The following is a 24,147-nucleotide window of genomic DNA, read 5'->3' as shown; positions in this document are numbered from 1 at the left end:
AAGCAAGAAATCTTTTTTGTAGCTTGTAGCTTAATTTTTTAGGGTGTGTAGAAGTCTTTGTGTTTTTTATTTTTTGTTTGTGGGTATTATTTATTCGGTGAGCTCTGCATATTTGTATTAAGTGGGATTCCCATTTATTCCATATTTGTTATATATATATATATATATATATATATATATATATATATATATATATATATATATATATATATATATAGTTATCGGTTGTTCCTTACCGTTATTTTGTCGAGTCCTTCCATTTTTACCAAGTTTATTCTTGGATATTTAGCACTTTGTATGGTGTAAATTATATATCTTCCCTTTGATCCCTATATATACATATATTACCACCCCCCATTTTCCCATACCTTACTGTGGTTTCTGTGGGCATTGATACCTATAGGAATTTAGTACCCACAGTTTGGCAAGCCCTCTTTGTTGTTTTTCATCTTCTTTCCCCTCTTCAATTTTTTTTTTTTCACTTCAGTGAACACTTTTGAGAGACTTATTTCAACTTGCCTTTCAAATTTTGTCCCTTCTCAATTTCACATCATTGTGGCATCGATAAAAAAGAATAATTTATTTAGGAAAATGTATTATTTATACAAAAACTACAAGAATTTTCCCCTTTTCATCCTTTCTACCCTACCCACCTACCATCCCACCTCTCCTCCCTCCTCCCACCCCCCCTCTTTTCTCGCCTTTAGTTTGTTTCTTTCTTACCCTATTTTCTATCTTCAGACCCTATGCCTTCCAACATCTTCTGCCAGTAATTGTCCAAGGTTTTATATTTTCCCCACCCTCCCCAAATACTATTATATTTATCGAATTGCCCTTTATCTTTGCTGCTTAGGAATTCCATTTTACTATAATAATCCACTTGTTTAAACCAATCTCTTAAGTCTGGTCTTTCACTATTCAACCACTTTTTTGGGATCAGTCCCTTTGCAGCGTTCAAAATTTTTGGCATCACTGTTTTCATATATTGCTTTTCAGGAGTGTTGAAGTCGTGAAACAAACATGTCAGTATTTCCTCCTCGCCCATTATTTCCTTTATACAACTGATTATTTCCTGCCAGAATTCTTTTATTTTCAGGCAATCCCACCATATATGTGTCATTGTGGCTTTTTGTCCACATTTTCTCCAGCACCATGGCGATCCATCTTGCTTAATTTTATGGATTCTCTCCGGGGTTAAGTACCACCTTACCAGGAATTTATACTTCATCTCGATGGTATTATATCCTGCTTCTATCATCCTATCAACTTGCTGGTCTTCTAGTTTTACTTCTAGTTCTTTTTCCCACTTTTCTATAAAGGAGGATCTTCCCTGTCCTTCAAGGTCTGTCAACATTTCATAAACTTTCGAAATACCCTTTTTCCATGGTGTTGATGTTGTACAAACCTTTCCAACTGATTTAGTCCCTCTCCGTCTTTAAACATGTGTGATGATGTGTTAACTAAGAGATTCAATTGAAGAAATTCCCACTCACTCAACTTCCCACCAAATATCTCTAATTATTGTGCAGATTTCATCTTCCCCTTTGTAATAATATCTTTGATTTGTGGATTCTTTATTCCAAGTCTACAGAATATATCTTCTCCTGGTGTAAAAAAAAATGTTCCAGTGAGGGAAATGAATGGTGAGTTGTATACCCATTTTTCCTTCCGGTGAAGTGCATCCCATAGTTTAAATACATTTTTGGTCAATTCGTGAGAATCTGGATCTAGTGTTCTCAACTTATTTGAAATCCAAATATTTTTGTGAAGTGTGGTTCTGCTAAAAGTGTTTTCTATCTCAACCTATTTTTTTCTTTATTTTCTTTTGTCTATTCAATCATACGTGCTAAGATTACCGCTTAATAATATCTCAAAATATCCGGAGCTGCCAACCCCCCGTGCTGTCTTTTCCTAGAAATTAGTGCAAATTTTATTCTCGGTTTTTATTTTGCCAGATATACTTTGACAGAATTTTTTGTATAATTTTGAAAAAGCTCTGTGGAATCCCTATTGGTAACATCTGGAATTTATACATTATTTTTGGTAGTATTACCATTTTAAGCTTATTGACTCTTCCAATCCATGATATTGGTTGTGTACTCATCTTCTTTATTTCTGCCTTAATCTCATTTAATAATGGAATATAGTTTGCAGAATACATTTTCTCATATGATGATGTTAGTTTAAATTCCCAGATAGGATCATTTGCCTTTTACCGATGTGAATGGGAATTCTTTTTGAAGGGCAAAGACTTCTTTTTTCCCCAGTCCGATGTTCAATATTTCTGTTTTTATAGGATTTATTTTAAAGTTTGAGAGTTCTCCATATTCAGTCACTTCTTTCAGAATATTTGACAGAGTCACCCTGGGATTAGTCACATACATTAGGATATCATCGGCATACGCCGCAAGTTTATGTTCTTTTTCCTCCACTCTTGCCCCCGCTATCCCCTGGTTGTTTCATAGGGTTGCTAGAAAAGGTTCTAATGACAATACATATAGAAGAGGCGAGAGCGGATAACCTTGATGCGTTCCGTTAAACATCTCGAACACAGGTGACATTTTCCCGTTCACCCTTACCCTTGCTGTGGGCCCATTGTAGAGATTGTTGATCCACTTCATTATTTTAGGCCCCAGTCCTAAGTGCTGTAATGCAGCCATCATGAATCCCCAGTCTACTCTGTCAAATGCTTTTTCTGCATCAATTGACAAGAGCTGATCTGGGAAACCATTGGTTTTCTTCTTTTGCAACATCAAAATTGTTTTTATGCTGTTATCTCTTCCTTCTCTCCCAGGAACAAATCCAGTCTGGTCCAGGTTTATCCATAGAGGCATTCATTTTTTATTCTAGTGGCTAATATTTTAGCATAGAGTTTAGTATCCGTGTTTAATAAGGAAATGGGCCTAAAGCGTGAACAGTTGGTTTTATCTTTTCCCTCTTTAGGTATTATTGTGATATGTGCCAAGAGTGACTCTCTTCTTATATCATCATCATCTCCTATTTTATTCAAGTATTCACAGAACCTTAGAATCAGCTGTTCTTGAAATTTTTTGTAATATTTAATCGTAAACCCATCTGGCCCAGGACATTTACCAGTGGGGGTTTCCTTGAGGGCCATTTTGATCTCATCCTGTTATCTCATTTTCTAGATCTTTTAATAACTCGGGTTTGATATTGATTTTGGTAAGTTGGCCTTTTTTAAGTAAATTTGTATCTTCCTCCTTCTTTTTTCTACTTGTTGATTTGTTTCTTACTTTTTTATTGCATAAAGTGAGCTATAATATTGTGCAATATCCATAGTCTTATTTTTTATTTCTCCCTTATAGTTTTTTATCTTCTCTATATAGTTTAGGGTCTTCCTTTTTCTTAGGATATTCGTTTACCTGTTTTATTTCCCTTTGTGAATCTCTCTTGTAATATTCTATTAAGCTCCTTTCTGTCTTCTTGTTCCATCAGGTCTTTTAATTGGTCTCTTTTTAGAGTCAGGGACCTATCAATATTAATTTACCTCTGATAATGGATTTATGCGTCTCTCATAGAGTTGCTTTTGATAGTTCAGGGGTGTCATTTTCCCGGAAGTATTTTTCAATCTCGTCTATTATAGTTTTTACAGTTTCACCATCTTCTAGTAAGTCTTCATTTATTCTCCATGTACCTCTTCCCATGGACTCTCCCTGAAAATTCATCTTCAGCAAAACTGGGGAATGACCTGAAAATGATGATATTCCTATTGTTGTCTCTGATACTTCCTCCAATGATCTATGTTCCACCATGATGTAGTCCAATCTAGAATATGTTCCATGAACTGTTGAGTAATATGTGTAATCCTTTATACTTGGGTGTTGTACTCGCCATACATCTACTAATTGATGTTCATATCATTTCTTTTTGATCTTCCTTATGTAGCACTAACTCTCGGTGGAGCTGCTAATTTAAGCGGGTCTGTTACCTTCACTCTCCTTCCCTCTGTTTCACCAGCATCGGGTATAGGCTTCCATTGAGTTTACCTCTGGATGACACACGCACCAACACTTGAGTACGTTTTCAATGCTTTATTAAACAATTTGCATAGGAAGTAGCAGGAAAGAGGCGGAAAGGAAACTGCAGAATAAACTCAAATATCTTCTTATAGGGTTCTTTGACAAATGTCCTGGTAAAATTCAGATATTATATAGAATGCGCTCCCCTCGTGGGACACACTCCTTGCTCGCCTGGATAGGCCTCTCTCACTTGCCTAGCAGCCAGTATGTAGCACGAACAAAAGTCTCTGCCACAGACTTGTTTGGGAACAAGCCTGTACGATCCTCTGCCACAGGATGTATCCGTTTTCTGCAATGAACGTCAGTCACAGTGCCTGAACCTTTAAGCCAACCCAGCAACACTATGCTGTATGGTTACTTTCGGATACGTCCTCCAACCGAGTCACCAGGCCCCTCTCCAGACCAGCAAGGTGCGTGATCCTTCCATGATGTGTCCTCCCCTGGGATCTCCTTGGTTTTCCAGCTTCGTCACATAGGACCGAGAGCTCAGGACCATTCCTCGGCCGCGGTGGCAGACAAGCCTCTGGACCCACCCCTGCGTCGCAGCGATGTGGGCCTCCGGAACGGAGGACCACAAGGTAGCTCTCTAATGCATACCTGTCAGCCAGGAGGGCCAGCAGGTGGCTGTAAAGCGAACACCAAAATATGGCGTCTGTCCCATGAATACCCTCTCCCAGAATGCAACTCAGAGGACCACCTCCACCATGTTGTCTCCGGGACAGAAGAGCATCCATACGCTTCGACACGTTGCCTTTCCAACACTAACCAGTGATAACAGCGACACCCACCGGTCAGCAAGGAAACACACACAACGTCAGCTAAGCTGGAACAGAGTCAAACTTAACCTAACTAACGAACAAGTTACTAAATTTACCTAACCTAAGGTAGATTGCAAATCTACCAGCGCTACACTTAGTTGCTTTATTCCTCTATCCGTTGCAGTAGACGTAGTATCTAATTTATGGTCCATAGGAAAATTAAAGTCACCAGCCAATATTACCTTACCCTTTTTAAATTCAAGCAGATCTTTCAGCTTCTCCACTAGGTACTTTTTAGGGTTTGTGTTGGGACAGTAGATGTTTGCTAACGTGTACCTCATACCCTGTATTGTCCCTGTGAGGAAGAGAAAACGTCCTTCTGGGTCAGCTTTTCTCTTTTCAATAACAAAGCAGATGTTTTTCCCGAAACCAATTGCGACTCCTTTTGACCTTCTAATTGGTGATTCCCTGTAGTACCACGTTGGGATATTTTTTGAGTACATTTTGACTTTTGAGTTTGCACATTTGATTTTAAGTTTGCACAAGGTGTTTTGTTGCATTGTATATATTTTTGTTCAGGTATAGAGACTAATAAAAGACATGGCATTTCGTATTGATAGTGGAATGGAACAAGATATTAGATCAATCAGCACGGAAACATGCACAACGTCAGCCAAGCTGGAACAGAGGCAAACTTAACCTAACTAACGAACAAGTTACTAAATTTACCTAACCTGCGGTAGATTGCAAATCTACCAGCGCTACATATTCCCCCACTACAGTAGACGTTGTCCCCAACGTCTGTCCAAAAACAGTGACAGTAACTCCCAAGTCTGGGAGTAAGTATTTGAGTTTCTCATAACTTTGGATAGATAAAGAGAGAGAGAAAGAGACAGTGGAAAGACATTATAAGACTTACATCTATAAAACATTATGTTTACATCTGCAAACAAAACCATCATATGATTGTACATAACCTCATTATTTAACTAGCTGAAAAGCCTCCCAGCTTAATAGAAGATCCGATGATCCCTGAAAAGGAAAAACATAGTTAAAACACACACATGTATATCCTGTACAACATTAGGAGCAAAGCCTCATTTAAAAATGAGACTCTCTTCCCATAACCTATACCAAAAAAAATATTCTTTAGGAGTCCATCCCTATATAAAATTCTTTTTATCCTCACATGAAACAAAATCCGGCTAGCAAAAAGAAGTCCTTGAATTTAAAACACTGAAAAGATTATGTAGATCTTGACCATGCAGATCTCTTTACCCTGACACTAACTAGCTAAATAACTTCAAAGTTCTTTTGTCCATAGTTACCAATAAAACCGGGAATCTGGCAAGGTCAGTGTCTTTCCCTTTTTATCCACGGTGGTAATGAAATATACAACATTGTCCTTTCCCGGCCTGCAAATTACCACTTTGTCAGCATAGATGTGCCGACCAAGATTCCAATGTACGAAGCACCCGTTAAAACGTTCATCCATCTTAACAGAACATCCAGTCTTTCTGAAGGGCTTAGGCAAAGACAAGTAGTCCCAAACAGCTTCACTGTACCAAAGTTCCCGATTAGTTTCAATCTCCTGCATGATATCCTGGTGCACATAGGGGAACTCCAAACCATACTCTGTTGCCACACGCTTGTTCAACATCCTCTGTAAGCGAGCAAGTTTGGGCAAAGATCTGTCTCTCCCCATACCAGGCGGTACACAGGAATCTAATGACTTTCTCACCATAGACCCAGCCGGTGTCTGTAGTGAACCAGTAACTTTTGGTAAAGTCCCAGTAACAGCACTGTGTGGCTCCACACAGGGTGACGTCTTCCCATAACTCAGGGCTGTCCATTCAGGGAAAGTCATAGTGGAGGCAACATCCTCACTTTGTGACCATAACTGCTCTTGTGACATAGTCTCAAATAGGTCATCATCACCGGAAAGATCCGGCATGGATTCTATTTCCGAATCTCCCAACTCTTCCGCTGGCAGATATTTATTTACAGTCCTGGATACATTCCCCAACAGTGGCTTACCCGTTCCTGACGTGGACTCTGGTAGCTCCGGTTCAGGTAACCTTTGGGGTAGGCCTCGACCACGGCCATGGGCAGCCTTTACATAGCCCACCTTCCTTTGAGCAGGCACAACAGGAGTAGGTGTAGTGGACGCAGAAACCAAAGTAATGTCCCCTGATGAAACGACAGCAGCAGTGTCTCCTTCTGGAACATTGTCAGCAACAACAGGCAAAGTGGCGGCCTGTCGCTCTCTCTCTGTAGCGGTGGCAGCTTCTACCGTGGCGATACCTGTTGCCCAATCCATCCGATAAGCACATAGCGACATGGTAGATTGCTCCACCACAAACAAGTACTCTCCACATTGCGGACATCGGCCAAATGGACGAAGATGTACGGCCAATCCCTCGCATCGATGGCAGATCATGCCCAGTCCCTCAATATCTCCTGAGGTATACAGGACAAACCTACCCTGCTGCTTCAAACGAACTCCAGTATCCGTAATCAGAGTTCCAGATAGCACAGTATTCATGACGGTGCTTTCAGGGAACATTCTCGGTCCCATAACTGGTTGCATCGCCGAAAAAGACATGGCCACACTCTGATCTTCTCAGCACGATCACGAGGCCTCTCTTTTCCTCTGGCGCCAAACACACACACACGCGTCCCACGCGGTAGCAAGTAGGGTAACTTCTCCCACTTGTTCTTCCAGTCACGTAGCTCCCGGGCCCCACTGGTGCCCACCGTCTACGCACTCAGAAACAAAGTCCTGCAGTTTAACCTTTTCTCTTCCTGAAAGATTTTTTTTTTAAAGTCCAGCTCTCTCCGTAAAAACTCCTGGTAAAACACTTCACTGGGTTGCGAGAATTGACGGTCAACAAATCCCGGACGACGCCCCCACATGTAGCACTAACACTCGGTGGAGCTGCTAATTTAAGCGGGTCTGTTACCTTCACTCTCCTTCCCTCTGTTTCACCGACACCGGGTCTAGGGTTCCGTTGAGTTTACCTCTGGACGACACACGCACCAACAATTGAGTACGTTTTCAATGCTTTATTAAACAATTTACTTAGGAAGTAGCAGGAAAGAGGCGGAAAGGAAACTGCAGAAGAAACTCAAATATCTTCTTATAGGATTCTTTGACAAATGTCAAATTCAAACTGGTAGAATTCAGATATTACATAGAATGCGCTCCCCTCGTGGGACACACTCCTTGCTCGCCTGGATAGGCCTCTCTCACTTGCCTAGCAGCCAGTACGCAGCACGAACAAAAGTCTCTGCCACAGACTTGTTTGGGAACATACCCGTACGATCCTCTGCCAGAGGATGTATTGGTTTTCTGCAATGAACGTCAGTCACAGTGCCTGAACCTTTAAGCCAACCCGGCAACACTATGCTGTATAGTTACTTTCGGAAACGTCCTCCAACCGAGTCACTAGGCCCCTCTCCAGACCAGCATGTTGCGTGATCCTTCCATGACGGGTCCTCCCCTGGGATCTCCTCGGTTGTCCAGCTTCGTCACACAGGACCGACAGCTCAGGACCATTCCTCGGCCGCGGTGGTAGGCCCCAGACAAGCCTCTGGCCCACCCCTGCGTCGCAGCGACGTGGGCCTACAGAACAGAGGACCACGAGGTGGCTCTCTAACGCATACCTGTCGGCCAGGAGGGCCAGCAGGTGGCTGTAAAACGAACCCCAAAATAAATAAATACCCTCTCCCAGAATGCAACTCGGAAGACCACCTCCACCATGTTGTCTCTGGGACAGAAGAGCATCCATACGCTTCAACACGTTGCCTTTCCAACACTAACCAGTGATAACAGCGACACCCACTGGTCAGCACGGAAACACACACAACATCAGCCAAGCTGGAACAGAGTCAAACTTAACCTAACTAACAAACAAGTTACTAAATTTACCTAACCTGCGGTAGATTGCAAATCTACCAGCGCTACACTTAGTGGCTTTATTCCTCTATCCGGTGCAGTAGACGTAGTATCTGATTTATGGTCCATAGGAAAATTAAAGTCACCAGCCAATAATAATTTACCCTGTTTAAATTCAGGCAGATCTTTCAACTTCTCCACTAGGTACTTTTTAGGGTTTGTGCTGGGACAGTAGATGTTTGCTAACCTGTACCTCACACCCTGTATTGTCCCTGTGAGGAAGAGAAAACGTCATTCTGGGTCAGCTTTTCTCTTTTCAATAACAAAGCAGATGTTTTTCCCGAAACCAATTGCGACTCCTTTTGACCTTCTAATTGGTGAATCCCTGTAGTACCACGTTGGGATATTTTTTTAGTACATTTTGACTCTTGAGTTTGTACATTTGATTTTAAGTTTGCACAAGGTGTGTTGTTGCATTGTATATATTTTTGTTCAGGTATAGAGACTAATAAAAGACATGGCATTTCGTATTGATAGTGGAATGGAACAACATACTAGATCGGTGTTCAGTAGGGACAAACAAAATGCCCCTAAACGTCAAAATGAATTCAGGCAGATATTCAGGAAACATAGTAATTTAACTATTAAACACCTGAAAAGGAAGTGGAATATAATCTCCTTGGAGGCATACCTAGAAGCAGGTATGATCCCACAAGGACTTAGGGAGCGTATTATACCTGCTGACCATCTCCATAATGACAGATTCCTGAAAGTTTGGACTGAGGAGTCTGTCAAACATGGACTGCATATGATTGAGCTGATTGTTGATGAGGAAAGAATACAGCTACGGGATCTGGAGGTGCAGCTAAAGGATAGCATAGGGTCACTTGATGAATATCAGGATCTAGATGAGTTTAGTAAATTTAATGAAAGACTGAAAAAGGAAGTAGAGAAATTACGATTGAGCATGCATTTCACTTGCTGAAGACAAAACTGAAGGGAAAATGCCCCAAGAACAAGCAGGAACTGAAGACAGTTGCAGTAGAGGCCTGGCAGAGCATCACCAGGGATGAAACCCAGTGTCTGGTGATGTCTATGCGTTCCTGACTTTAGGTTGTAATTGACTGCAAAGGATTTGCAACCAAGTATTAACAAGTGAAAGTTTGATGGATGATTGTTAATCCATTACTTTTGGTCCCTTAAAAAGTGGGAGGCACATATACAAACTGTTGTAATTCCTACACCATTCACATGATTTGGATGTAAATACCCTCAAATTAAAGCTGAAAGTCTGCAGTTAAAGCACATCTTGTTCGTTTCATTTCAAATCCATTGTGGTGGTGTATAGAGCCAAAAAGATTAGAATTGTGTTGATGTCCCAATATTTATGGACCTGATTGTATGTTGTTCCCTTGTGGAAAAATATATGTAGAAAAGACTATCAGAGAATTCCGTAAGAGAATGGGGGAACACATCTCCAGTATAGTCACTAAAGATAATACATCACCGGTAGCAATTCACTTTAGAGATAAACATGGGGCATCCACTACTGGATTGCAATGTATGATTGTCTATAAACTTGAATTTTCTAAGAGGAGAGGAGATTGAGACAAAATATTACTACAGAAGGAGGCAAAATGGATTTTTCTATTGAACTCTTTGGTTCCCAAGGGGTTAAATAGTGACTTGCCCCTACAATGCTTTCTATAATAAGTACCGTATTTATTAGTGTATAACACGCACCCCAAGTTTAGGAGGGAAGTTTAAGGAAAAAACTTACATTTTAAATGCCCATCAATGCAGTCTTGCACAGCGTCCATCTGCAGCCTTGCACAGCGTCCATCTGCAGCCTTCCCCAGTGTCCATCTAAAGCCTTGCCCAAAATTGCAGCATTATGTGTTTTTAAATTTGGCACTGCCGAGATACACAGAGCTGGATGTCCTGTGTATTCGGCTCCTCTCGGCTCATCCCCGCTGTCTCTGAGGGCAAGAGGAGTGCCGCCGACATAGACCGAGCCAAGTGTACTGAGTGCTCGGCTACTCGGCCCTGCTCAGCTCCATTCACAGTCACGCCCCATCCCGCCCCTTGGCCTGGCTCCTATGATGAACACAACACTGGTCCAATGGCGGGACGTAAAGGCTAGGAGGCGGGACTCGGTGTGACTGCGAGCGGAGCCGAGTGGAGCCAAGCCTAGCCGAGTACATAGTACACTCGGCTCAGCTCAGTCAATGTCGGCGGCACTCCTCTTGCCCTCAAAGACAGCGGGGATCGGCGTATAACATGCACCCATGATTTTCCCCGGATTTAAAGGGGAAAAAAGTGCATGTTATATGCCGATAAATACGGTACATTGTCCATTATATTTTATTTATTTATTTATTTATTTTTTAATACAAACATTTTTTATTTAGGGATTGAAATAATACAATACAGTTTTGTCATATCAAAGATATATATCACAAGTAGGGATAAACTTCATGTTCGACTCAAACTTCAGCTGTTCGCCAGTTCGCCGAACAGCGAACAATTTGGGGTGTTCGCGGCAAATTCGAAAGCCGCGGAACACCCTTTAAAAGTCTATGGGAGAAATCAAAAGTGTTAATTTTAAAGGCTTATATGCATGGTATTGTCATAAAAAGTGTTTGGGGACCCGGGTCCTGCCCCAGGGGACATGGATCAATGCAAAAAAAAAGTTTTAAAAACTGACGTTTTTTCGGGAGCAGTGATTTTAATAATGCTTAAAGTGAAACAATAAAAGTGTAATATCCCTTTAAATTTCGTACCTGGGGGGTGTCTATAGTATGCCTGTAAAGGGGCGCATGTTTCCCGTTTTTAGAACAGTCTGACAGCAAAATGACATTTCAAAGGAAAAAAAGTCATTTAAAACTACTCGCGGCTATTAATGAATTGCAGGTCCAACAATACACATAAAAGTTCATTGATAAAAATGGCATGGGAATTCCCCACAGGGAAACCCTGAACCAAAATTTTTAAAAAAATGACGTGGGGGGTCCCCCTAAATTCCATACCAGGCCCTTCAGATCTGGTATGGATATTCAGGGGAACTCCGCACCAAAATTAAAAAAAAAATGGCGTGGGTCCCCCCAAAAATCCACACCAGACCCTTATCCGAGCACGCAACCTGGCAGGTTGGAAAAGAGGGGGGGACGAGAGAGTGCCCCCCCTCCTGAACCGTACCAGGCCACATGCCCTCAACATTGAGAGGGTGCTTTGGGGTAGCCCCCCAAAACACCTTGTCCCCATGTTGTAGGGGACAAGGGCCTCATCCCCACAACTCTTGCCCGGTGGTTGTGGGGGTCTGCGGGCAGTAGGCTTATCGGAATCTGGAAGCCCCCTTTAACAAGGGGACCCCCAGATCCCGGCCCTCCCCCCTGTGTGAAATGGTAAGGGCCTACCATTTCACAAAAAAACTGTCAAAAATGTTAAAAATGACAAGAGACAGTTTTTGACAATTCCTTTATTTAAATGCTTCTTCTTTCTTCTATCTTCCATCTTCCATCTTCTTTCTTCTATCTTCCTTCGGTTTCTTCCTCCATCTTCTTCTTCTGGTTCTTCTGGTTCTTCCTCCGGTGTTCTTGTCCGGCATCTTCCTCCACCCGGTGACCCCACCCCCTCTGACGCACGGGGACTTGACGGGGACTTCCCTGTGGCATTCTTTGTGACGTCAGAGGGGGACGGGTTCACCCATTACGCAACGGGTGATCCCGCCCACTCTGACGTCACAGGGAAAGCCTCAGGGAAGTCCCCGTGCGTCAGAGGGGGGTGGGGTCACTGGGTTGCCCCACCCTCCATTATTTAAGAGCCGTCAGAAGACGAGAAGCGTCACACAGCAGGAGCCTCCCATCATGGTGGATACGGAGCGGCCCACGGAGCAAGATGCCGGATGAGAACACTGGAGGTAGAACCAGAAGAACCAGAAGAAGAAGAAGATGGAGGAAGATAGAAGAAAGAAGATAGAAGAAGCATTTAAATAAAGGAATTGTCAAAAACTGTCTCTTGTTTTTTTTTTTTAATTTTTGACAGTTTTTTTGTGAAATGGTAGGCCCTTACCATTTCACACAGGGGGGAGGGCCGGGATCTGGGGGTCCTCTTGTTAAAGGGGGCTTCCAGATTGCGATAAGCCCCCCACACACAGACCCCCACAACCACTGGGCAAGGGTTGTGGGGATGAGGCCCTTGTCCCCTTCAACATGGGGACAAGGTGTTTTGGGGGGCTACCCCATAGCACCCTCCCAATGTTGAGGGCATGTGGCCTGGTACGGTCCAGGAGGGGGGGTGCTCTCTCATCCCCCCTCTTTTCCTGTGACCTGCCAGGTTGCGTGCTCAGATAAGGGTCTGGTATGGATTTTTGGGGGGACCCACGCCATTTTTTTTTCAATTTTGGCGCTGGGTTCCCCTTAAAATCCATACCAGACCTGAAGGGCCTGGTATGGAATTTAGGGGGACCCCCCACGCCATTTTTTTTTACATTTTGGTTCGGGGTTCCCCTGTGGGGAATTCCCATGCAGTTTTTATCAATGAACTTCTATGTGTATTGTCGGACCGGCAATTCATTAATAGCCGCGAGTAGTTTTAAATTACTTTTGTCCCTTTGAAATGTCATTTTGCTGTCAGACTGTTCTAAACACGGGAAACATGCGCCCCTTTACAGGCATACTATAGACACCCCCCAGGTATGAAATTTAAAGGAATATTACACTTTTATTGTTTGACTTTAATCATTAAGAAAATCACTGCTCCCGAAAAAACGGTTTTTAAAACTTTTTTTTGCATTGATCCATGTCCCCTGGGGCAGGACCCAGGTCCCCAAACACTTTTTATGACAATAACTTGCATATAAGCCTTTAAAATTAGCACTTTTGATTATTCATGTTCGTGTCCCATAGACTTTAACGGTGTTCGCGTGCGAACAAATTTTTTGCCTGTTCGCATGTTCTGGTGTGAACCGAACAGAGGGGTGTTCGGCTCTTCCCTAATCACAAGGTGGGATGCAACCCAAGTGACACACCAAGATCAAATAAAGGCTCCATTTATCAGTTTGGAGTCACATTAGGTGCTTCCCTTGTTCATAGTAGGGAAAATAATAGTGGTGTATATGGGCGCTAGTTATAATGTATCACCATAGGAAGTCCATCCAGACCACTTGTTATGGTAAATATGCAAGGTGTCCAGTATAGTGTGATGGATCCTTTCCATTAGTTTAATGGATTCCATTCTCTGAAGCACCTGGGCCCAGAGAACCATCGGGGAGCGCCAATTCAGGGCTATGGCCCACAGGATAGCACAGAGTAATGTGTCCACCAATTTCTGAGCAGGGGGAGGCACATCTGGGATAGGTATGAAAAGCAAACACATTGGGGCTGTCAATGTGACCATAGTACCTGATATCTGTGCTACCTTGGTGGCTGCCTGAGTCCATATGTGTTTAAGCTGTGGGCAGCACCAAAAAGTGTGGAGCAAGGTACCCAAGACCTGACAGCCCCTAAAGCAAGTAGCAGGGACTCCAGGGTAAAATTTTTGTACTCTGTGTGGAGTGAGGTACCATCAGTCTCTTTAATGGCCATGGAGCGGGAGCATTTATTCATGTTATTCAGCATGTCCGACCAGTTCTCTATAGAGAATACCTCGTCAACATCGGTTTCCCAATGGATCATAGCTGTTGATTTCTCAGGAAAGTCTATTTCGTTGAGGTGTCTATTAATCGTAGAGATGGTCCCCCGTTCTCTGGATAAATTAAGGCATATATTTTCGTATTGAGAGAATATGGGATTACCATTCAACGTGAATAGAGATTCAAAGAAATGTCTTATTTGGAGATATCTAAAGAACTCAGTTCTTGGGATATCAAACTGTTCTTTTAGTTGTGTAAAGGAGTAAAACTGTGATTCATTTGTTAAGGCTTTTAATGTGGTGAGGGACCCAAGTTCCCACCCGTGGAATTCATTGGGTAGATCATAGGCGGGGGGAATCTCTTGTCTCCTAAGAATGAGGATAGGAGGGGTCTGTCTATTCGATGTTTAAACTTCTGATGGTATAAATTCCATAGGTGGATAGTTTGGTCTACAAAATTATTTAGTGTGCCAATCTCTCTAGGATTTATTCCAGTTTGCCATAAGAGCCCAGGTATATAAAATGGGCGAGCTGAAATCATCTCAAACCGCAACCATGAGATCATAGCCGGGGGGGGCATCCCACTGGGCTGCTTGTGCAAGTCTGGCAGCAAAATAGTACAGCCATATGTTTGGCAACCCTAATCCTCCCTGTGAAAGGGGTCTATGTGTGAGTAAATTACCATATCTGGGGGGTTAGCTTTTCCAAATGAATTTGTTAATGGCTCTCTGGATCAAGTTTGGCGAGACACATATAGGGGAAGAACTCGAAAAAAATACAACAGTTTTGGGAGGATGAACATTTTAATGGCCATGATCCGTCCCAACAGAGGGATGGAAAACCTAGACCAAAGTTGTAGCCATTGTTTAGTTTGAAGGAAGGCCTGAGGGTAGTTGGCGTTGTACCTAGCTCGAAGGGAGGGTGCTAGTCACACTCCCAGGTATTGCAGGGAATTATCTGTGAGGGTGATACCGAATGAGTCTTTAATGCTAGTGGAGATATGAGGTGGGATGTTGATGGGGTGAGCAGAGCATTTTGCTAGATTCACTCCCAGCCCAGAAATGGAGTGGAATTCTTGTAGGGTGGATATTAGGTTGGGGAGGGAAACTAATGGGTCTGGCAAGAACATGAGCATGTCGTCTGCATAGAGACTCAATTTGAAATCCTCCTCCCTTTTGTGTATTCCTTTATGTTCAGGTTAGTGATAACGGTTCTATGGCCAGGGCAAAAATCAATGGTGACAATGGACAGCCCTGTCTGGTTCCACGGCTAAGTGGGAAGTACTCTGAGGAACATCCTGGGAGTTTGATTCAGGTGTGTGGGTTATGGTATAATGCTTTAAAACCATTAACAAATTCCCCCAGGAAACCAAACTTAGTCAGGACAGCATCTATATAGGTCCAGAGGACGCTATCGAAGGCTTTATGTATATCTCGGCCTAGAATTAATACTTTTCGGGAACAGATATCTGCATTGTGTATTATATTAGCCGCTAGGCGGATATATCTGTGATCTGTCTCGTGGGGATAAAGCCTGTCTGTTCTGGGCCTATTAGCTTGGAGATAATGGGCGCTAGTCTATCAGCTAATACTCGGGCTAAAATCTTAGTGTCATTGTTAAGAACTGAGATCGGTCTGTAATTTTGTGGTAGGGAATGGTCCTTATTAGGTTTGGGGATGAGAGTCATATTGGCAGAGAGCATCTCTTCAGGGAGTTTATGACCTTGTAGGATATGATTAATTACTTTTGTAAGTTTAGGGGCTAATGTACCTGCAAATTTTTTGTAGTAGGATGAGGTATATACATCTGGACCCAGGGCTGTTGATGATTTTATGGATTTTATGATAGATAGGATTTCTTGTTCAGTGCAAGGGGTATTCAGGCTTTGTAGTTGATTCTCTGACAGCGAAGGAAGGGATATAGATTCCAGCCATGAGTCCATGTCATTTGGTAAGGGTGTGTCTGGGGATGTCAACAGGGATCTATAAAAGGATGTAAGGACTTGTAATACCTCCTTGAGGTGGGAAATCAGTTGACCCGAACTGTTCCTTAGTTTGTAAACATGAGTCGAATGGAGGGATTGGTGGAGTTTATGTGTGAACATGACAAAGGCCGAATTGCTATGGATGAGGAACCGTGCCTTATACCATCTCATGGCTTTTTCAGTGCGATCTGAAAGGATAGTGTCTAGTTCTACTCTCTTTTGGTAGATTTGTGTAAGTGCATCAGGGGAGTGGGTCAGGGTATGTTCATGGTATAATTTATCCACTTCTAGGGTGAGGGTCTTAATGTTGGATATCTTTTGGCGTTTTATTGAGTGTGGCGAGCTCTATAAAGCGACCACGAAGGACTGCCTTATGAGCTGCCCAAAGTATAGGTGGGGAGATGTCTTCTACATCGTTCAGTCTGAAATATTCAGCTAAATGATCTGCTATTTGTGATGTCATTTTGGGGTCTGTTAAAAGGGAGTCATTCAGCCTCCAGGAGACTGTCATTGGAGATAGTCCAATGTGGGAAGTGTGGAATGAGACCAGGTGATGGTCTGACCAGGGGCAAGTGTGAATGTTAGCAGAGGCAGAGTTTGCGAGTAGGATTGGGGAGCTAAAAATGTAATTCAGCTTAGCATAACTATCCTGAGGGTTTGAGTAATGGGTAAATTCCTTTGCCCCCGTGTTAAGGGCTCTCCAAGTGTCAATTAATTGATGTGTTCCCAGGGATTTTATTAGGGATTTGGGAAAAGCATTGGCCACACTAGTAGTCTTACTTCTGTCTAAGGCAGATTGAGCAACCAGATTGAAATCTCCCCCTAGTAACATATGCATGTTAAATTGAAAGCCTACTAGAGGGAAACAAGTACCCCCCGGTACATTGGGACTTTATGGACGAATAGGAAAACAATTGTGTATAAAATATATGATTTATTTGAACAAATTTGTTTAAAAAGCACATGTGGAATGACACATATAGCAACAGTTTGTATAATACACGAAAAGACAAAAATTGCTTATGGTAAATTGTTACAAATTCCAATAAGCGTCGATTTTCTCCTTTTGGCCTGACATGTTTCAGGAAAATTATCCCTTCCTCAGAGGCATTATAGGAGAGAGTACAAGTATATTCTGAAAGAGAACAAGGATAGTAGTTTCAGCACAATGTTTCAAAGCCACATCAAAGATAGAACACATGAGCCTGTCCAACATACATACCAACATTGAAATGTAAAGAATGTTTAAATACTTTAAAAACAGATTTTCATAGAAGAGTGAATTTGTCCATCAGAAAGCGATGAAGCCCGTCCGGGCTCGGAACAGCCCTCACAGCGATCCCCACAGAGCGACCCTCATGGCATAGCCACAGAAAAAAGTATATTCTGGGAAAAATGATCAGATGTCCCATTATAATAAACAGTGTGTATAAATATATATCAATAAACAAGAGGGGGATACTCAAGCTATAGATATATGAACCATATGGGGCTTTATAGCAAACATGCTGCATGGCCCCTTTAAGATATAATATAAAGAGGAGGAGGAGGGGGAAGAAAAGGAGGGGGGAGGAAAAAACATTCCCTTTGGAAACCAATTAAACCAATTAATATACTGTTTATGTCTGTAGAATCCTCATACTAGGAAAGGAAAGCGCATATTCTCTACATGTAAAGGAAGACATATTATAGCTGGCAACAACCAGAGAAACAGAGAGACGCTCTACTTACTTAGGGCATGGGTATAACCATCTAATGTTAAAAGGCAGCTGGTTCCGAAAGGGAAAGTCCACCCTGAGCCAGTGAGCAATCAGTGGGCTTTAAAAGCCACCAGCTCATGCTCAATTAGCCATCTGGCCGCTAATGGCATTGCTTATTGGCGTCTATGGGAAGCGGCATCGCGTCTGGTGATGCGACGAAGCCATCGCACCCAATGACGCGACAACATCATCCCACTGCGACCACCAAATAATGATATTGAAAAATAAAAAAGTGACAAATGAGGAAAAAGGAAATGAAACAACAATATTTAATTCAATATTGGCAGAAAGGGAGATTTCTGGGCATATAGAAACCAATGAGAAAAAATGCATGGGGGATCACCAGGATAAGAGCTGAACGGCGCCCACCTATGGCAGAAGAACCATGGGAGAGCATCATGCAGATCAAACCCAACGGTGCAAAAAACAGCCGCAAATGCCCGAATGTCCCAAGGACGAACAAGGGGCAAAAAGGCATGCAACATGTAACAGGCGCCCACCCTCCTGACGGAAACACGGGCACCTGTGCACCGAGTGGGGATGAACCAAGCCCTGGAATGAAGGACGGGAACATGTATGGAATGACAATTTGTTAAATTTGAATAGCCTAATGAATATAAACAAGAAATAAATGTAATAAGTTTGTATGGAGACCAAAAGATAAATAGCAGATAACAATGGCTTCATATTGTATACATCGAAAATAGTTATGCATGAAGGTAGGTGAGTGGACATGATCAGATGCATTCAATGGAAACCCTTGGGGAGGTGTTTAAAAAGGTATATAATCCTGGCTTCAATATTTAGACATAACGAGAATCAAAGAGTCCATAATAAGACATTCAGCAGAAAATCATAATATTTAAGTATAGCATATACATTTGCCTTTTTGTAATATTGTAGGAACCATAAACAATCAAGAAAAGAAAAAAAACTAAGATGCACATCATGTCAAACAGTCCATTGATGTATTTTTAGAACATAAAACAAGATATAGTAGTTAACTGTGATGTTTTGTTGGAAAAATTATTCCTTTTCACATCCTCCTGAAATTAACCCATCTAAGAAAGGACGGAAACTTAATTAATTGTTAAGGCCTGGAAATGAGGTTGCATTCAGGTCAGCAAGCCAACGGACCTCCCTCTGGAGCAAGATCTTGTTCCAGTCACCACCCCTGCCGTCCGGGTTGGCACATTTCATGCTTGTGTTGTGTCGTGCTGCTCTCTTATAAAACTCTTGTTTAGTTTTTCCTATATAAAAACATTGGCATTGACACGTTAGTAAGTACTGTAGATGACTCCAGGCATCTTGCAATTGGCAAAGTGTCTGGGTCTGTACACTTTGCCATTTGGTAATACAAAATTTGATTGTGTGTTCATATATCTGCAACATGTGCATCCACCGCAGGTGAAAGTGCCAAATCTTTTGCAGGTGTCAGACCGAGAAGCACCAACATAGTCACTTTTGACCAAATGGTCTTTAAGTGAGCGTGCTTTTCTGAAGGTGATGGTGAGTGTATCCGATATATGAGATTTTAAGTTTGAGTCGATTTATAGTAGGTGCCAATGTTTTTGTAAGATTTTTTTTGATGGCCTTGTGTTGCTTGTTGTAGGTTGTTATCAATCTAGTTGTTGGTTTTGAAATATCAGATTTTTTTTGGGGAAGAGTAGTTCCTGCCTTAAATGTCCACGTGCATGTCTAAAGGCCTTTTTGAGGCATGTTGGTGAGTAACCTCTATCAAGGAGACGATGTTTGAGTAGATTGGCCTCATGGATAAATTCTGCATTTGTAGAGCAATTGCGTCTGAGCCTCAGGTGCAGAATGGTGTTTCCAGCGGTCTCTTTGCGATAAAAACCGCTGGATATTGAACCATCTGCTGATTTGGTACTGTTTAAATCATTGATTTAAACAGTACCAAATCAGCAGATGGTTCATCATCCAGCAGTGGCTGCCCGTCCATAGGGGGCGCATGGGCACTTCCCCCCTCCAGGCAGCCACAAAAAAAAAGTAAAAAAAAAAAAAACTGGCCCTTAAAAAAAAAAAGAAAAAATGTCCCTAAGTGCACTGTGTTTGGAAGCCGGACACAGTGCAACGCCAGACACAGTGCACTTATGGGAAGCACCATGTCTATGCAATCACAAAATTGCAGACGTGGCGCTGCATTTACGGGTGTTTATTCTGCCTTACGGCATTTTCTGAAGCACCGGGTAGCTTCCGCCTGTCCATAGTAATATATACTACAGGCGCCGGGCAGAAGCTACTCGGGGCTTCAGATTTGATTGACATCTGACCTGAGTTAGATGTCACTTCCTGTTTCTTTCTCCCATTGCGCCAGAGAGAAGAAACAGGAAGTATGCCGCTCCATCACCACTGCCAGTGGAAGGGGACACCGCGGGAGAGGACAACAGCAAGGTAAGTACCGCTGTGCGGAGAACAGGGGGGGTTGAAGTGACAGAGGCTGCATTTAATGGGACACAGGCATGCTACATTTAATGGGACACAGGCATGCTGCATTTAATGGGACACAGGCATGCTGCATTTGGGGAACAGAGGCTGCATTTGGGGGACAGAGGCTGCATTTGGGGGAACAGAGGCTGCATTTGGGGGACAGAGGCTGCATTTGGGGAGACAGAGGCTGCATTTGGGGGAACAGAGGCTGCATTTGGGGAACAGAGGCTGCATTTGGGGAGACAGAGGCTGCATTTGGGGGACAGAGACTGCATTTGGGGAGACAGAGGCTGCATTTGGGGGAACAGAGGCTGCATTTGGGGAGACAGAGGCTGCATTTGGGGGAACAGAGGCTACATTTGGGGGACACAGGCTGCATTTGGTGGGACAGAGGCTGCATTTGATGTTACAAAGGCTGCATTTGATGTGGCATAGGCTGCATTTGATGTGACACAGGCTTTATGTAAGGAGGGAGTCTGCTGGAGGCACCTGATGTAAGGATGGACTCTGCTGGGGACGCCTGATGGAATCTGGTTTTAGGCGACGTGGCTAGTGACATGCTCAGGGCTCCCACTGATTCTGCATTATGGAGAGTTGAATGATTTAATTTTATATTACAATGTAATAATAGAAATAATGCGCTTCAATCATCCTATTGTTGTGTAGGATCTGGGCCTGCTGTCCCTCCATCCCTCTCTCCCTCTCCCTCCATCCCTCATTCATCTCAGATGCTAACCACACCACCTTAGAGCCACGCCCACTATTTTGCTGAAACCATGCCCATTTTGACCAAGTGGGAGGGGTCAAAAAGGAAGGGTGGGGTCTGGCCCCCCATCTTTAAAACGTCACCAGCCACCACTGATCCAGCGGTCTTTATCGCAAAAAGACTGCTGGAAACACCATTCTGCACACATCCAGTTTGCATCCTGAGCCTCTGGTTCTGTCCATTCCATATGGGCAGTACCTGAGGCTCAGACGCAATTGCTCTACAGATGCAGAATTTATCCATGAGGCCAATCTAATCAAACATTGTTTCCTTGATATAGGTTTCTCACCAACATGCCTTTAGACATGCACGTGGACATTTAAGGCAGGAACTACTCTTCCCCCAAAAAATCTGATATTTCAAAACCAACAACAAGATTGATAACAACTTACAACAAGCAACACAAGGCTATAAAAAAAAATCTTACAAAAACATTGGCACCTACTACAAATCGACACAAACTTAAAATCTCATATATCGGCTACACTCACCATCACCTTCATAAAAGCACACTCACTTAAAGACCATTTGGTCAAAAGTGAGTATGTTGGTACCTCTCGGTCTGACACCTGCAAAAGATTTGGCACTTTCACCTGCGGTGGATGCACATGTTGCCGATTATATGAACACACAATCGAATTATGTATTACCAAATGACAAAGTATACAGACCCAGACACTTTGCCAATTCCAAGATGCCTGGAGTCATCTACTTACTAACGTGTCAGTGCCAGTGTTTTTATATAGGAAAAACTAAACAAGAGTTTTATAAGAGAGCAGCAGGACACAACACAAGCATGAAATGTGCCGATCCCGACCTCCCTCTGGGGTGGCATGTACAAGATCATCAGGCCCCCCGGGTTCTATTCACCATCCTTGACCGAGTCCACCCGGACGGCAGGGGTGGTGACTGGAACAAGATCTTGCTCCAGAGGGAGGTCCGTTGGATTGCTGACCTGAATGCAACCTCATTTCCAGGCCTTAACACTTAATGAAGTTTCCATCCTTTCTTAGATGGGTTCACTTCAGGGGATGTGAAAAGGAATAATTTTGCCAACAAAACATCACAGTTAACTACTATATCTTGTTTTATGTTCTTAAAATACATCAATGAACTGTTTGACATGATGTGCATCTCTGTTTTTTTCTTTTCTTGATTGTTTATGGTTCCTACAATATTACAAAATGGCAAATGTTTATGCTATACTTAAATATTATGATTTTCTGCTGTATGTCTTATTATGGACTCTTTGATTCTCCTTATGTCTAAATATTGAAGCCAGGATTATATACCTTTATGATCACCTCCCCAAGGGTTTCCAGTGAATGCATCTGATCATGTCCACTCACCTACCTTCATGCATAACTATTTTCGATGTATAGAATATGAAGCCATTGTTATCTGCTATTTATTTTTTGGTCTCCATACAAACTTATTAAATTTCTTTCATTAAGCTATTCAAATTTAACAAATTTTCATTCCATACATGTTCCCGTCCTTCATTCCAGGGCTCGGTCCAACCCCGCCCGGCGCACAGGCGCCCGTGTTTCCATCGTTACATGTTGCATGCCTTTTTGCCCCTGTCCTTGGGACATTCGGGCATTTGCGACTGTTTTTTGCGCCAGTGGTTTCGATCTGCATGATGCTCTCCCATGGTTCTTCTGCCATGGGTGGGCGCCGTGCAGCTTTTATCCTGGTGATCCCCCATGCATTTTTCCTCATTGGTTTCTATATGTCCAGAAATCTCCCTTTCTGCCAATATTGAATTAAATATTTTTGTTTCCTTTCCTTTTTCCTCATTTGTCACTTTTTTATTTTTCAATATCATTATTTGGTGGTTGCTACCGCTACCGTCAAGGATACGCCTGCATCTTCTCCGGCGTACCAAGATGCTAGGTTCATTTAGCTTATGGACACCGCGAGTTGTTTACCCGCTCTGCCCTGAGACGCAGTGGGTTGACATTGTCGCGTCATTGGGCGCGATGGCGTCATCGCATCACCAGACGCAATGATGTCATTGCATCACCAGATGTGATGACGCTTCCCATAGACGCCAATAAGCAATGCCATTAGCGGCCAGATGGCTAATTGCGCATGCGCCGGCAGCTTTTAAAGCCCGCTGATGGCGCACTGGCTCAGGGTGGACTTTGCTTCTCGGGACCAGCGGCCTCTCAACATTAGATGGTTATACCCATGCCCTAAGTAAGTAGAGCATCTCTCTGTTTCTCCTGTTGTTGCCGCCAGCTATAATATGTCTTCCTTTATATGTAGAGAATATGCGGTAGGCAGAGATTTTGTTCTCTTCCCTTTCCACTTTCCTTTCCTAGTATGAGGATTCTACATACATAAACAGTATATTAATTAATAATTATCTATAGCTTGAGTATCCCCCTCTTGTTTATTGATATATATTTATACACACTGTTTATTATAATGGGACATCTGATCATTTTTCCCAGGATATACTTTTTTCTGTGGCTATGCCATGAGGGACACTCTGTGGGGATCGCTGTGAGGGCTGTTCTGAGCCCAGGCGGGGTTCATCGCTTTCTGATGGACAAATTCACTCTTCTATGAAAATCTGTTATTAAAGTATTTAAACATTCTTTACATTTCAATGTTGGTATGTATGTTGGACAGGCTCATGTGTTATATCTTTGATGCGGCTTTGAAACATTGTGCTGAAACTACTATCCTTGTTCTGTTTCAGAATATACTTGTACTCTCTCCTATAATGCCTCTGAGGAAGGGATAATTTTCCTGAAACATGTCAGGCCAAAAGGAGAAAATCAACGCTTATTGGAATTTGTAACAATTTACCATAAGCAATTTTTGTCTTTTCATGTATTATACAAACTGTTG

The 24,147-nt window shown here is 42.7% G+C and overlaps 1 protein-coding gene across 4 annotated transcripts in view; it reads left to right on the top strand.

Annotated features, from left to right (window-relative positions):
* LOC141133868 (NACHT, LRR and PYD domains-containing protein 3-like) overlaps positions 1 to 24,147 on the top strand; it is a 302,902-nt gene that overhangs the window by 112,165 nt on the left and 166,590 nt on the right. The gene's annotated exons all lie outside the window — the stretch shown is intronic.

The sequence above is a fragment of the Aquarana catesbeiana genome, linkage group LG03, assembly GCF_042186555.1.
Source record: "Aquarana catesbeiana isolate 2022-GZ linkage group LG03, ASM4218655v1, whole genome shotgun sequence".
Taxonomy (NCBI): domain Eukaryota; kingdom Metazoa; phylum Chordata; class Amphibia; order Anura; family Ranidae; genus Aquarana; species Aquarana catesbeiana.
Note: the sequence above shows the minus strand (reverse complement) of the source record. Positions and strands in the feature narration are given on the sequence as shown.